Raw genomic sequence first — 16,899 nt, 5'->3', positions numbered from 1 at the left:
ATCTGATTCACTATGATCTAGTTGTCAGAGCTAGAGTGGTGTTTGTCAGACTAATCTGTCTTCTCACAAAATCGTGTGTAGAGTCTGAATGGTTTGGACAACAAACTATTATGATACCTCTATTGAAAGCTGAGATTCGTACAAACAAGCTGGTGTTCTATGTGTTGCTCTAGGAATTACAGCAAACTAACAGGGTGGAAAGTGATATTAGGGGGACACAGAAAAACTTAAATTAAATAATATGAATGAACAAATGAATGAACAAATGAATGAATGATATTTTATTTCCGTGTCAAATCGCCAACTGGCAACCCATCCCTTATGGGGTTAATTGCCACATAAACAAACATTACAATAATTGACTGTGGTAATTAAATGATAATTCCTCTTCAGTGCTCTCTGCATTGAGCATCACATGAAGAATGAAAACAACGTAAGGTAAAAATCAATACATAATAGTAAATAAGGTGATGCAAACAATAATTATATCCCTAGAGCAGTACAATAATATACATATATACACACTGTATATATACACATACATACATATATACATACTGTATATATATACATACATAACATATACAGATAAATAAATACAGAAAAAAATAAACAGAAGGAATTTGAACCCAGTCTGACACAAAGAGAAGATTCATATGGGAGACAAGTCTATACACAATCTATATACACATACCATTTACCACATAGAAGATTCATATGGGAGACAAGTCTATACACAATCTATATATACACATACCATTTACCACATAGATGAGTCATATGGGAGACAAGTCTATACACAATCTATATATACACATACCATTTACCACATAGAAGACTCATATGGGAGACAAGTCTATACACAATCTATATATACACATACCATTTACCACATAGAAGATTCATATGGGAGACAAGTCTATACACAATCTATATATACACATACCATTTACCACATAGAAGACTCAATAGGCGAGACAAACCTATACACAATCTATATATACACATACCATTTACCACATAGAAGAGTCATATGGGAGACAAGTCTATACACAATCTATATACACATGTACCATTTACCACGCAGAAGCTAAATATTTTTACAATTTAATTATAGGTAAACATTTTTCTTATATTCCAGGATTTATCTAAATATTCCACAAACGGAAATACACAATGGACAAAAAAACATTTCAATTTCTCCTCATCACTCATCACATACTGCCAGGGTATATCTGGTGGTCTTTCTGGAATAAGAGCAAGCGTATGTCATGGTAGAAAAGGAAATAGAGGATTAAATCAGTTTAATTCTCTATTTCTTTAAGGTCACAATAGTTACATAGTCTTTCCTCCATTTCACCACAATACTGACCTGTATCAATACTCAGAGAAAATATCCCTGATCTTACCTGTTTCAATACTCAGAGAAAATATCCCTGATCTTACCTGTTTCAATACTCAGAGGCAATATCCATGATCGTACCTGTTTCAATACACAGAGACAATATCCCTGAAATAACCTGTTTCAATACGCAGAGACAATATCCCTGATCTGACCTGTTTCAATACTCAGAGACAATATCTCTGATCTGAACTGTTTCAATACTCAGAGGCAATATCCATGATCGTACCTGTTTCAATACACAGAGACAATATCCCTGAAATAACCTGTTTCAATACGCAGAGACAATATCCCTGATCTGACCTGTTTCAATACTCAGAGAAAATATCCCTGATCTTACCTGTTTCAATACTCAGAGGCAATATCCATGATCGTACCTGTTTCAATACACAGAGACAATATCCCTGAAATAACCTGTTTCAATACGCAGAGACAATATCCCTGATCTGACCTGTTTCAATACTCAGAGACAATATCCCTGATCTGACCTGTTTCAATACTCAGAGGAAATATCCCTGATCTGAACTGTTTCAATACGCAGAGACAATATCCCTGATCTGAACTGTTTCAATACGCAGATGAAATATCCCTGATCTGAACTGTTTCAATACGCAGAGACAATATCCCTGATCTGACCTGTTTCAATACGCAGAGGCAATATCCCTGATCTGACCTGTTTCAATACACAGAGACAATATCCCTGATCTTCCCTGTGCACATAGAGATCTCTTGCTTTTAGGTAGGTTATACATAATATATCTCTCACACACCAATTCACCCTGAATCAAACAAAAGGTTCTCAATTTGGGTTTATGATTCATCTCCTCCACCCATCTTTTTTTCATGTCGCATCAACAGTTGTTTTTTAATCATATCTATGTCTCCCTTCATTTGGTTTTGGTACAGATGTTCATAGTTACACTGTTGAAAAAGCTCAGACATTTCAGTTGCCCAGGCTTCCCCTATGGATAGATAAATACAATAATCATGAAAAAAGTCATTGATGAAAGAGACTTCAACTAGGACTATAAAATAATGAAGAAACAGTTTAACATTTTGTTATTTTATGGCTTATATTTATTGTAGAAGTTGATAAATAACACCTGGGGACAAAAACGCCTACATCTTCTGACAAAAAGTGTTAAAATGCATAACATTCCCTTTCAGGATCCATATTTTGGTGTTTATAAGGTAAAGGACACCTGATATTTAAAGCCTTTTTGAATCCACATTTTACACTAAATAAGAACTGATATTTCCCGGGGACAGAAAAGGCACCACATGGTAGGAATGACTCAGCAGCACTCCTACACTAGTTTAGTGGATTCCAAATGTTCCCTCTACTTTATTCTACATTATTAACCTGAAATACTCACTTTACTTGGAAACTGAGTTGCAGTTTAGAGGTTAAACTATGAGCTGCTCTGTCATCTCAAAATGACCCTGTACAGATACTTTCTTTTATTCAGTTTCAACTGTAGTCAAGGAGTCACCCTTCATATAACAACAGTAACCAGAGGGTGGAGCTAACAGTCAGTTTCAACTGTAGTCAAGGAGTCACCCTTCACATAACAACAGTAACCAGAGGGTGGAGCTAACAGTCAGTTTCAACTGTAGTCAAGGAGTCACCCTTCATATAACAACAGTAACCAGAGGGTGGAGCTAACAGTCAGTTACAACTGTAGTCAAGGAGTCACCCTTCATATAACAACAGTAACCAGAGGGTGGAGCTAACAGTCAGTTTCAACTGCAGTCAAGGTGTCACCCTTCACATAACAACAGTAACCAGAGGGTGGAGCTAACAGTCAGTTTCAACTGTAGTCAAGGAGTCACCCTTCACATAACAACAGTAACCAGAGGGTGGGGCTAACAGTCAGTTACATGAGACAGCAGTAACGTGACACTGTTCTGAATCTTGCTTAAAAAATGTTATAGTCCTTCTTCAAGACATCTCTCTTACATTATTTTAGCTAAACTTATAATTTACTGGAAATCAGGTTTAGTTGTGTTTTTCCCCTGTAAGGTGTGTACGTGCTGGATAAGAACCAAAGGATGAGAAACCCTGAGATAAACATAAAACCATATAATGTAAAAGCTCCTCCACCATCTTTACCAGACGTTTTACTGATAACATGTAGACCTACTGATTAGTTTCCACTTTGAAAACTGCTGTCTGTCAGCAACTCAGCTCAAGTAGCAGTTCTACTAACTAGTAATATCTCATTCCAGGTATTCATTCACATACTCTGTCATTTAGAATGAATTATTGTTCATAAATACTTACTTTATTTGTCAGTATTGTCCATATAGTGTTTTCTGCTCTGTCATCTCAAAATGGATCCTGTACAAAATCACATATTTACTTTCAGTCACCTCCTGGGTGGTGCAGTGGTCTAAACCACCCCATCTGAACAGTTTCTCACCAACTGGCCACCTGGTCTATAGAGACTAAATGACTATACACTCTACGCTGCACACCACATCAACGGGGATGTAGTGGAGGGTAAACCCACGTAAACGCGCTTAAGCACCTTTTTATTTGTAAAATAGCGTTTACTCAACTTTGTATTTTGTTAATTATCGTTTACCACTTCTTATGCGTTTCCAGCGTTAAGCCTAAATTCCATCGTGGAAAACGGGCCCAGGTTGGTCAGCATGATAAAGAATCATATCTCAAGGTTACTCTGTCTATTGAATGTCTGACTACGACCTAACTTTATAATAGTTATATGTAGCCAAGACTTACCAGAGTCTGTCAGTCTGTCCTTCAAATCAACACATTTATCCTGCTTCTAATGTTGCTGAGAAATGTGCGCTACATTTTGTAACCACAGTTACTTTCACTTTCATATGAGGAAATCACGTCCCTTCTGACGTCACCGGTGTATGGGTAAATAATGATGACAGAAGAGATCTACTAACTAGTAATAATATGTAATTCCAGGTATTCATTATCTTACTCTGTCCTTTATTGTTCAGAAATACTTTATTTGTACTTCTCTCCATATAGTGTGTTTTCCTCTTTTGTCATCTCACCATGGATCCTGCACTCAGCCGTCTCCCCACCCTGATAATAAAGTGTTTTATTGGTATCTTCCACTAGATGGCAGTAAACACCTGCTGTAACTAGACTTTACAACAGCATTCCTTATTCATAAAGGCAGTGTCTCAAAGGAGGAGTGCTGAACCAGGATCAGCTCCCCCTGTCTATGTAATCTGATTCATTATGATCTAGGATCAGGTCCCCCCTCTCCATGTAATCTGATTCATTATGATCTAGGATCAGGTCCCCCCTCTCCATGTAATCTGATTCATTATGATCTAGGATCAGGTCCCTCCTCTCCATGTAATCTGATTCATTATGATCTAGGATCAGGTCCCCCCCTCTCCATGTAATCTGATTCATTATGATCTAGGATCAGGTCCCTCCTCTCCAGTTAATCTGATTCATTATGATCTAGGATCAGGTCCCTCCTCTCCATGTAATCTGATTCATTATGATCTAGGATCAGGTCCCTCCTCTCCATGTAATCTGATTCATTATGATCTAGGATCAGGTCCCCCCCTCTCCATGTAATCTGATTCATTATGATCTAGGATCAGGTCCCTCCTCTCCATGTAATCTGATTCATTATGATCTAGGATCAGGTCCCTCCTCTCCATGTAATCTGATTCATTATGATCTAGGATCAGGTCCCCCCCTCTCCATGTAATCTGATTCATTATGATCTAGGATCAGGTCCCCCTCTCCATGTAATCTGATTCATTATGATCTAGGATCAGGTCCCCCTCTCCATGTAATCTGATTCATTATGATCTAGGATCAGGTCCCCCCTCTCCATGTAATCTGATTCATTATGATCTAGGATCAGGTCCCCCCTCTCCATGTAATCTGATCCATTGTGATCTAGGATCAGGTCCCCCCTCTCCATGTAATCTGATTCATTATGATCTAGGATCAGGTCCCCCCTCTCCATGTAATCTGATTCATTATGATCTAGGATCAGGTCCCCCTCTCCTTGTAATCTGATTCATTATGATCTAGGATCAGGTCCCCCCTCTCCATGTAATCTGATTCATTGTGATCTAGGATCAGGTCCTCCTCTCCATGTAATCTGATTCATTATGATCTAGGATCAGGTCCCCCCTCTCCATGTAATCTGATTCATTATGATCTAGGATCAGGTCCCCCCCTCTCCATGTAATCTGATTCATTATGATCTAGGATCAGGTCCTCCTCTCCATGTAATCTGATTCATTATGATCTAGGATCAGGTCCTCCTCTCCATGTAATCTGATTCATTATAATCTAGGATCAGGTCCCCCTCTCCATGTAATCTGATTCATTATGATCTAGGATCAGGTCCCCCCTCTCCATGTAATCTGATTCATTATGATCTAGGATCAGGTCCCTCCTCTCCATGTAATCTGATTCATTATGATTGTTTTGTCTCATGTCTTTATATTCATATAGCCTGGGGGCCATGTAATCTGATTCATTATGGTTGTTTTGTCTCATGTCTCTTTATATTCATATAGCCTGGGGGCCATGTAATCTGATTCATTATGGTTGTTTTGTCTCATGTCTCTTTATATTCATATAGCCTGGGGGCCATGTAGCTGTATTGAAATGACCTTGTTTTATAACCTTCTTTGTTGCTCAGTGGTACTTCAATTGTCCTGACCATGTCCAATTCTTTCACACAGTAATGCTCCAGCATCCACTCAGAGCTTATGCATCTAATGCATTCCTCAAATACTGCAGAGTTGTTAAGCAAGTCCCTGAGATCGTCATGTTCAACCATATTTATTTGTCAGATGAAACCTGAGGGGATCACTGTAGTGGGTCATAAACGCATCCAAAATGGTTCTGAGGTCCTCAACAATGTTATTCTGTACCGTAGCTGGGATGCAGTGTTCTTTCCTGATTTACTAAATAAAAAGACAGATATTGTTTTAGAGACCTTCAATTAGCTGCTCAGTGTTGATCTCTGTGGCTTGAACATATTCAGCCTCTGGCAGACTCTCTACATCGCTCATGTCATCTTCAATGGGATCAGTCCCAGTCTCAAATTCATCATGAGGGCAATTCTCATCTAAGTTGGCTCTTAAAATCTCTCTGTGGTTTTGGTAGATGTGTGACTGATAGATGCTGAAACATCTATTTGTTTTCCCCACACCCATTAACTCCACAGGTCATTACAACATGTGGTTCGTGCTGGTGATAGAGGACAATATGTGTGAGTAGTCTGGACACAGAGAAAGGAGGCTTGTTGCAAAGTGGACAGTTGAATAGAGTTGGCATTCTGCAGACAGATTGTGAACCTTGGAATGATGGGATGGAATCATGGAATCATTGGTACTCAGCCACTTGCAGACATCATCAAGGGACCAGTCTTCCACAGCCACACTCTAATTCAAGTTGACACTAAAAGCAGAAGTGAAATGTATCAGTGTTGAGGCTAAAACAAAACCTCTCCCACTCTTTCCAGACAACCACCTTTCCTCCTAATGTGTATTCATGGTTGTTCCATAACGAAGCAGAGCTTGTCAGGAAAGGTGAAGATGTCCGTCTCTTATTTATCTGACTCCATATTTCTTAGTTTGGGACATTATGGGATTCTGCAGTTCCACATTTAAGTGTTCAGATAATATGATGGTCCAAATGGGGCATTAAGTTCTTCTTTCATGTCTACCCAAGTTGTCCTATTAGAGTTGTCAATAAAGAGCTTATCAGGGCAGTTATAAAGTCTTCTTGATATAATTACATGTTAGGGAGCTTTAATCCTCCCTTCTAAGTCTTTGTCTGTAAACTAGCTTGATTCATCCTGGTCCTTTTAATAGTCCAGATTAATAATGTTGTCTCTGGTGTTAAAGGTGTAGGCAGGTATGGACATTGGAAACATGCTGCTGACGTCTTTCAGTTAAGGAGCTGTAACCATCTTTATAACATGTGGTCATCATTCAGTTTAAGAGCTGTAACCATCTTTATAACATGTGTCCGTCATTCAGTTTAGGAGCTGTAACCATCTTTATAACATGTGGTCTTCATTCAGTTTAGGAGCTTTAACCATCTTTATAACATGTGTCCTACCCCACAATGAGATTTGTAGCTCATCCCAGTTCTTCAACTGAAGTTGAATTTTGTTCCAATATACAGAATAAAAAATAAACAGTTCCCTTCCCCTAAGAAACAACTTCTATTCTCACATACAACAAGAAGACAAAATGACACCAGACAATCACCATTCAGTTAGTATTGGAAAAGAGGAAGGAATTACACAGAACACACAATAATCCCACTGGATTGATTGATTCACTGTAAATACATTCATTCACCATTCAGTTGGTATTGGATAGACAAAGAAGTAACACAGAACACACTTCAAATGCTTTAAAGAAGCTAACCTGTTTGTAGATCCATAGTGAACTAGGCAAGTCAGTTAAGAACAAATTCTTATTTACAATGACGGCCTACCCCGGCCAAACCCGGACGATGCTGGGCCAATTGTGCACCACCCTTATGGGACTCCCAATCACGACCGGTTTTGATACAGCCTGGAATTGAACCAGGGTTTGTAGTGACGCCTCTTGCACTGAGATGTAGTGCCTTAGGCCACTCGGGGCCCCCAAAAAGATCAAATGTATAAAAAACCACTATACAGTTATTGGAAGAATCCAAAATGGCGGTTTGACAATGAATATCTAGTATGTACAGAGCACCTCCAGTTGACCGGGGCAGCTCTAGCAGGGCAGACATTTGATAATGAACTGACTGGTTGGAAAGGTGGCATACTATGGACAGGTGCCATGTTGAAACCCACTGAGCTCTTCAGTAAGGCCATTCTACTACCAATGTGTTTGTCTATGGAGATTGCATGGCACTCTGCTCGATTTTACACACATATCATCAACGGATGTGGCTGAAATAGCCGAATCCACTCATTTGAAGGGATGTCCACATACTTTAGGATATATAGTGCATCACATGTCTCCAAGTTTATTTCCATATGGTGATTATTATATCAATATATGTGCATAAAGTCCTTTCCACCTCCATTTCTGCCATCGTTTATTTTACAGAATGATCCCACGTTGTCTAAGGTATTTTGTTTTGTCCACATTTTGTAAAGTTACCCAAAATAACTTTTTGGTGTCTAACCAGGTTTCCATCCAAACGTTTTATGCAAGTTAAGACAGTCCTTCTATCTGAGAAGTCAGAGAGAAGTGAAAAATTCTTCCTTGGTTGTTAATTTTCTCAAAATCGAAAAGGCACAATCTTGGATTCGAGCCGATGTCTTCAGTAGCTGAACATGTTATTACTCCACTAGATTAGAGCCGATGTCTTCAGTAGCTGAACATGTTATTAGTCCACTAGATTAGAGCCGATGTCATCAGTAGCTGAACATGTTATTAGTCCACTAGATTAGAGCCGATGTCTTCAGTAGCTGAACATGTTATTAGTCCAACATCGGGACACGTTTAATTTTCGTCGGAGTGCCTTTGTTTTAATGGCGTGCACGTGCACAGGTCGGCGCGAGGCAACCGTTAGACCCGATGACGTGTTTCTACGCATGAGCTTAGCTAGCCAACGTCGCCATGACATCACCTGCAAGTGTGATCAGGGATTTCTATTGGAGAAGCAGTCATTCTGTCTATCGTCATACTGTACTGTCTTTAATCATGACCTGCTGCAGTCATTCTGTCTATCGTCATACTGTACTGTCCTTAATCATTACCTGCTGCAGTCATTCTGTCTATCGTCATACTGTACTGTCTTTAATCATGACCTGCTGCAGTCATTCTGTCTATCGTCATACTGTACTGTCTTTAATCATGACCTGCTGCAGTCATTCTGTCTATCGTCATACTGTACTGTCTATAATCATGACCTGCTGCAGTCATTCTGTCTATTGTCATACTGTACTGTCTTTAATCATGACCTGCTGCAGTCATTCTGTCTATCGTCATACTGTACTGTCTTAAATCATGACCTGCTGCAGTCATTCTGTCTATTGTCATACTGTACTGTCTTTAATCATGACCTGCTGCAGTCATTCTGTCTATCGTCATACTGTACTGTCTTAAATCATGACCTGCTGCAGTCATTCTGTCTATCGTCATACTGTACTGTCTCTAATCATGACCTGCTGCAGTCATTCTGTCTATCGTCATACTGTACTGTCCTAAATCATTACCTGCTGCAGTCATTCTGTCTATCGTCATACTGTACTGTCCTTAATCATTACCTGCTGCAGTTTTTCTGTCTATCGTCATACTGTACTGTCTTTAATCATGACCTGCTGCAGTCATTCTGTCTATCGTCATACTGTACTGTCTTTAATAATTACCTGCTGCAGTCATTCCCTTGTGGGAAGCAGTGTCTATGAAAGATCATGTTGTTCAAAGTGGCTAGAGGACTCTAATGAGCAGTGGTGGAAAAGTACCCAATTGTCATACTTGGGTAAAAGTAAAAAATACCTTAATAGAAAATTATTCAAGTAAAAGTGAAAGTCACCCAGTAAAATATTACTTGGGACGGCAGTACAATACTACTTGAGTCATGCAGGTAGCTTAGTGGTTAGAGCGTTGGGCCAGTATCCGAAAGGTTGCTGGTTTGAATCTCTGAGCTGGTAAAAATGTAAAGGTAAAAATCTGTCTCTTATTACGAGATGGAGTTCAGACAGACTACTTTAAGGAAACTTTCTGAATGGATATTTTTTTTCTCTGAACTGCCACTGTAATTATCCCCCCCCCCCCCCTCTAAAACAGCAGCTGCTGATTACAGGGACAAGGAGGACCTGATCAGTCATCCTTGATCAGAGGCACTTTGTCCATACAGGAATAGATCTTCTACATATTAGCTGTGACGACACAATAGTGGTAGGCCTGATCACCGACAACAACGAGACAGCCTATAGGGAGGAGGTCAGAGACCTGGCCAGGTGGAGCCAGAATAACAACCTTTCCCTCAACGTAACCAAGACTAAGGAGATGATTGTGGACTACAGGAACAGGAAAAGGAGCACCGAGCACATCCCCATTCTCATCGACGGTGGTGTAGTGGAGCAGGTTGAGAGCTTCAAATTCCTTGGAGTCCACATCAACAACAAACTAGAATGGTCCAAACACACTAAGACAGTCATGAAGAGGGCACGACAAAACCTATTCCCCCTCAGGAAACTAAAAAGATTTGGCATGGGTCCTGAGATCCTCAAAAGGTTCTACAGCTGCAACATCGAGAGCATCCTGACCAGTTCAATCACTGTCTGGTACGGCAATTGCTCGGCCTCTGACCGCAAGGCGCTTCAGAGGGTAGTGCGTACAGCCCAATACATCACTGGGGATAAGCTGCCTGCCATCCAGGACCTCTACACCAGGCGGTGTCAGAGGAAGGCCCTAAAAATTGTCAAAGACCCCAGCCACCCCGGTCATAGACTGTTCTGTCTACTACCGCATGGCAAGCGGCACCGGAGCACCAAGTCTAGGATAAAAAGGCTTCTCAACAGTTTTTACCCCCAAGCCATAAGACTCCTGAACAGGTAATGGTTACCCAGACTATTTGCATTGTGTGCCCCCCCAACCCCTCTTTTATGCTGCTGCTACTCTTTGTTTATCTTATATGCATAGTCACTTTAACTATACATTCATGTATATACTACCTCAATTGGGCCGACCAACCAGTGCTCCCTGCACATTGGCTAACCGGGCTATCTGCATTGTGTCCCACCACCCGCCAACCCCTCTTTTTATGCTGCTGCTACTCTCTGTTCATCATATACTATGCATAGTCACTTTAAGCATACCTACATGTACATACTACCTCAAAAAGCCTGACTAACCGGTGTCTGTATATAGCCTCGCTACTTTTATTTTCAAATGTATTTTTACTGGTGTTTTATTTCTTTACTTACCTACACACACACACACACACACACACACACACACACACACACACACACACATTTTTTTTCGCACTATTGGTTAGATCCTGTAAGTCAGCATTTCACTGTAAGGTCTACACCTGTTGTATTCGGTACACGTGACAAATAAACTTTGATTTGATTTGAAAGAGGGTGGTGGGGGTGGGGGCAATGCAAATAGTCTGGGTAGCCATTTGATTAGATGTACAGGAGTCTTATGGCTTGGGGGTAGAAGGTGTTTAGAAGCCTCTCGGATCTAGACTTGGCGCTCCGGTACCGCTTGCCGTGCGGTAGCAGAGAGAACAGTCTGAATAGGGTGCCTGGAGTCTTTGACCATTTTTAGGGCCTTCCTCTGACACCGCCTGGTATAGAGTTCCTGGATGGCAGGAAGCTTGGCCCCGGTGATGTACTGGGCCGTTCGCACTACCCTCTGTAGTGCCTTGCGGTCGGAGGTCCGAACAGTTGCCATACCAGGCAGTGATGCAACCTGTCAGGATGCTCTCGATGGTGCAGCTGTAGAACCTTTTGAGGATCTGAGGGCCCATGCCAAATATTTTCCCCTTCACGACTGTCTCGGTCATGAAGATCTTCAGTGTCAACGCTGTCAAGGCTCTCTCCATGAGGATGTGCTCTGTACCAGGTACACACATGTATATACACACACACACCCAAATGCATACAATTAGTATACAGATGTGTGTGTTTGAAAGTTACTTTGCCGGTACATCGTTAGTGTGACTCTCTCGAAGGGTGATGTCAAGCTCCAAGTTTGTTTACAATCTAAAGATAACTTAGGTAAATAAATACATAGGTGACATTTCTGAAATAGGAGATACTCTATATTCACTTCTGAAATAGGAGATACTCTATATTCACTTCTGAAATAGGAGATACTCTATATTCACTTCTGAAATAGGAGATACTCTATTTTCACTTCTGAAATGGGAGATACTCTATTTTCACTTCTGAAATAGGAGATACTCTATTTTCACTTCTGAAATAGGAGATACTCTATTTTCACTTCTGAAATAGGAGATACTCTATATTCACTTCTGAAATAGGAGATACTCTATTTTCACTTCTGAAATGGGAGATACTCTATATTCACTTCTGAAATGGGAGATACTCTATATTCACTTCTGAAATGGGAGATACTCTATATTCACTTCTGAAATGGGAGATACTCTATTCACTTCTGAAATATATGCAGTGCAGGAAAACATTATGCACCTAAATGTGCAATGTCTGTACCAGCAGCACACAATCATGTTGGACAACTACCACAGATAGACCCACTCTGAACTACCCATCAACATATATGCTAACATAGACCCACTCTGAACTACCCATCAACATATATGTTAACATAGACCCACTCTGAACTACCCATCAACATATATGTTAACATAGACCCACTCTGAACTACCCATCAACATATATGCTAACATAGACCCACTCTGAAATACCCATCAACATATATGTTAACATAGACTCACTCTGAACTACCCATCAACATATATGCTACACACACTACACACTATCGCACACAAACTAGATGTTGCCAGTTCAATGCCCCAGTAACCAAGCTGTCAGAGCAGCAGTCTCTTAAAAAGCATGGGCTGAGGCACACCGCTAAATGTTTGTAGAGTTGCTGAGCAACGGAGGGTAAACAGTATCCAAAGAAAGAAAGGAAGTCTCTCAACAATGGTTGTATTAAATAGTTGGAATCATGTGACATGTGACTTCCTTCCTTTATGTTTAGAACATCTGTCTGAAAACATATCCCTTCAGATAGCTGCTGTTTTTTGAACATTTTACTTGCAATGATTGTGATGTGTGGTTGTTTTTGCCTACTTTAGTTGAATGCAAAGTCAGTGTGTAGTTTAATGGAAACATTTAGTTGAATGGAAGTTGCTAAATGTAGTTCAGTTTGTAGAGCGTGGCGCTTGCAATGCCAGGATAGTGGGTTTGATTCCCGGGACCACCCATACGTAAAATTTATGTTTTGGGTAAAAGCATCTTCTAAATGGCAGATGATTATTATTATTAAGTTAATGTACATGTTTCTGTCCCTCTGCCTCATATTCTACATGAGGAAGAAGGTGCAGAAAGACCTGGATGATCAGGAGAAGCTGGTGTCCCGCTTTGGATTGTGAGAGACAAAACCAACAGAGACTCCATATTCACCGACTCCCCTCTCCTTTTTTGAAAGTTAAACTTTATTTAACTAGGCAAGTTAGTTAAGAACAAATCCTTATTTACAATGACAGCCTACCGGGGAACAGTGGGGTGAACTGCCTAGTTCAGGGGCAGAACAACCGATTCTTACTTTGTCAGCTCAGGGATTCAATCCATCAACATTTTGGTTACTGGCCCAACTCTTTAACCACTAGGCTACCTCCTCTACTTATCTTTCTCCCTCTGCTGGAAAGGATTTGTACTGTATTTTCTTCTGGTAAAAATGCTAAATGTTACACATATTTTCTTGAAATATGAATAAATAAATGTCATCTTTTTGTAGAAATGTGTCTTGTCGTTGTTGTCTGTCTTCAGTCTAGAAGACCTCACTTGCATTGAACCATAAGTGGTTGTGGTTTTGTACTATTTTGAGTACCAAACGTTGTGCTCATTTTGTGATAACCGACGTGTTACTGTTGTCTGTGGTAAAGCAGTAGGTCATTTGTTTTACTCTACTTCACTTCTAACAGGCTACATTTCAGGCTCCTATGGAGCAAAACATAATCCAAAACACAACCAAAACAAACTGCAAATGCATCTTTGTAGAGTTTGTAGAGTCACCAACTTCATGTAGTCACTGCGTGTAAGGAATATCGGACTAAATATTAAAGATTTGACGACTTCAATACACTCCAAGACAGTGTTTCCCAACTCCGGTCCTCGAGTACCTCCGGGGCTACAACAAAACGTGTGCTGTTGGGAGTAGACTACTCTGGGACCGGAGTTGGGAAACACTGCTCTAAGTGAATTGGTCAGAATACTTATGACTTCTTCAAATGGGGGGACTAGATACATAACGTGCTTTCATTTCTAAACTGTGAAACAGACATGCATGAAAATACCTTCAAATAAAAGGTGACATTATATACTGTCTCCTCATATTAAATATTTGATCTCAAATCCAAAATGTTGGAGTTTAGAACCAAATGTACAATTGTAGCTTTATTGTCAAAATACATATGAGGACTGTATATGCATTTATATTCCCTCTGCTCAGTCTCCCTGCTTCTGCTCCTAACCTGTCATGTATATAAATAATCAATAGGAATTAAGGTTGTGTGTTTATACCTCTATCTGGTCTAGAAGGTTGTGTGTTTATACCTTTATCTGGTCTAGAAGGTTGTGTGTTTATACCTTTATCTGGTCTAGAAGGTTGTGTGTTTATACCTCTATCTGGTCTAGAAGGTTGTGTGTTTATACCTTTATCTGGTCTAGAAGGTTGTGTGTTTATACCTCTATCTGGTCCAGAAGGTTGTGTGTTTATACCTCTATCTGGTCTAGAAGGTTGTGTGTTTATACCTCTATCTGGTCTAGAAGGTTGTGTGTTTGTACCTTTATCTGGTCCAGAAGGTTGTGTGTTTATACCTCCTTCTGGTCTAGAAGGTTGTGTGTTTATACCTCTATCTGGTCTAGAAGGTTGTGTGTTTGTACCTTTATCTGGTCCAGAAGGTTGTGTGTTTTACCTCTATCTGGTCTAGAAGGCTGTGTGTTTATACCTTTATCTGGTCTAGAAGGTTGTGTGTTTATACCTCTATCTGGTCTAGAAGGTTGTGTGTTTATACCTCTATCTGGTCCAGAAGGTTGTGTGTTTATACCTCTATCTGGTCTAGAAGGTTGTGTGTTTATACCTCTATCTGGTCTAGAAGGTTGTGTGTTTATACCTCTATCTGGTCTAGAAGGTTGTGTGTTTATACCTCTATCTGGTCTAGAAGGTTGTGTGTTTGTACCTCTATCTGGTCTAGAAGGTTGTGTGTTTATACCTCTATCTGGTCTAAAAGGTTGTGTGTTTATACCTCTATCTGGTCTAGAAGGTTGTGTGTTTATACCTTTATCTGGTCTAGAAGGTTGTGTGTTTATACCTCTATCTGGTCTAGAAGGTTGTGTGTTTATACCTCTATCTGGTCTAGAAGGTTGTGTGTTTGTACCTCTATCTGGTCTAGAAGGTTGTGTGTTTATACCTCTATCTGGTCTAGAAGGTTGTGTGTTTATACCTCTATCTGGTCTAGAAGGTTGTGTGTTTATACCTCTATCTGGTATAGAAGGTTGTGTGTTTGTACCTCTATCTGGTCTAGAAGGTTGTGTGTTTGTACCTCTATCTGGCAATCCACCAAATTCACTTCAATATTCACCACCAACATTGACCAATATCAGTCAATACTAAAATTAAATGAGTGTCTAAACCAAAGCTTTATTTTTCTTGAGAAATACTGTACACAGACAGAGACGTGTGTGTTGTGTTTACTGTATGATGCAACACATGTTTAACAAACAAATATTTACAAATGATTTGATCACACTTAACAAACTAACCGAAGGGTGTGTGTGTGACTGTTGTCATGGAGACCCAGGTGTTCCTCCAGGACCGAGAAGGCTACTCTACCTGGCACAAAGACACTGAGCAAGGGTAACAGCCGGCTAGTCCAAAAGCTGGATAGAGGGGCTCAGTGAATGTGGTGTGGAATGTGTACATGTGGGTCAATGTGTCAGAGAAGACCGTGTAGAAGGACAGGGTGCTGGCCGGCCAGTCCAGATACACTCCTATTCTGTGCTTGGAGGGGTCACTAAAGGGGGGGAATTTAATAACAGTGCCATTATGATGAAAATGCATTTGGTGCTGTATACACCAGGACTTGTCATTGCTTCCAATGCCATAGTCATGGCTGGCGCTGCCTTTTCTTTTGATCCCTTTGTATGTCACTCTGAGAACAGAGTGGGGGGGGGGGGGTTAGAAGGATTACTTTATCCTATCCCAGGTATTCCTTAAAGAGGTGGGGTTTCAGGTGTCTCCGGAAGGTGGTGATTGACTCCGCTGTCCTGGTGTCATGAGGGAGCTTGCTCCACCATTGGGGTGCCAGAGCAGCGAACAGTTTTGACTGGGCTGAGCGGGAACTGTGCTTCCGCAGAGGTAGGGAGGCGAGCAGGCCAGAGGTGGATGAACGCAGTGCCCTTGTTTGGGTGTAGGGCCTGATCAGAGCCTGAAGGTACGGAGGTGCCGTTACCCTCACAGCTCCGTAGGCAAGCACCATGGTCTTGTAGCAGATGCGAGCTTCAAATGGAAGCCAGTGATAGTGTGCAGAGGAGCGGGGTGACGTGAGAGAACTTGGGAAGGTTGAACACCAGACGGGCTGCGGCGTTCTGGATGAGTTGTAGGGGTTTTATGGCACAGGCAGGGAGCCCAGCCAACAGCGAGTTGCAGTAATCCAGACGGGAGATGACAAGTGCCTGGATTAGGACCTGCGCCGCTTCCTGTGTGAGGCAGGGTCGTACTCTGCGAATGTTGTAGAGCATGAACCTACAGGATCGGGTCACCGCCTTGATGTTAGTGGAGAAGGACAG

At 40.9% G+C, this 16,899-nt stretch overlaps 1 long non-coding RNA gene across 1 annotated transcript; it reads right to left on the bottom strand.

Moving 5' to 3' along the window:
- Window positions 1-254: 254 nt before the first annotated feature.
- On the bottom strand, window positions 255-4,727 carry LOC106596051 (uncharacterized). Its single transcript, XR_014383274.1, has 2 exons — window positions 3,687-4,727; window positions 255-2,364 (listed from the first exon to the last, which is right to left on the bottom strand). It is a non-coding gene; the product is annotated as an uncharacterized LOC106596051 (long non-coding RNA).
- Between the last annotated feature and the right edge of the window lie 12,172 nt (window positions 4,728-16,899).

The sequence above is a fragment of the Salmo salar genome, unplaced genomic scaffold, assembly GCF_965601325.2.
Source record: "Salmo salar unplaced genomic scaffold, fSalSal1 ptg000257l, whole genome shotgun sequence".
Lineage (NCBI taxonomy): Eukaryota > Metazoa > Chordata > Actinopteri > Salmoniformes > Salmonidae > Salmo > Salmo salar.
This window is presented reverse-complemented; position numbering and strand designations above follow the sequence as displayed.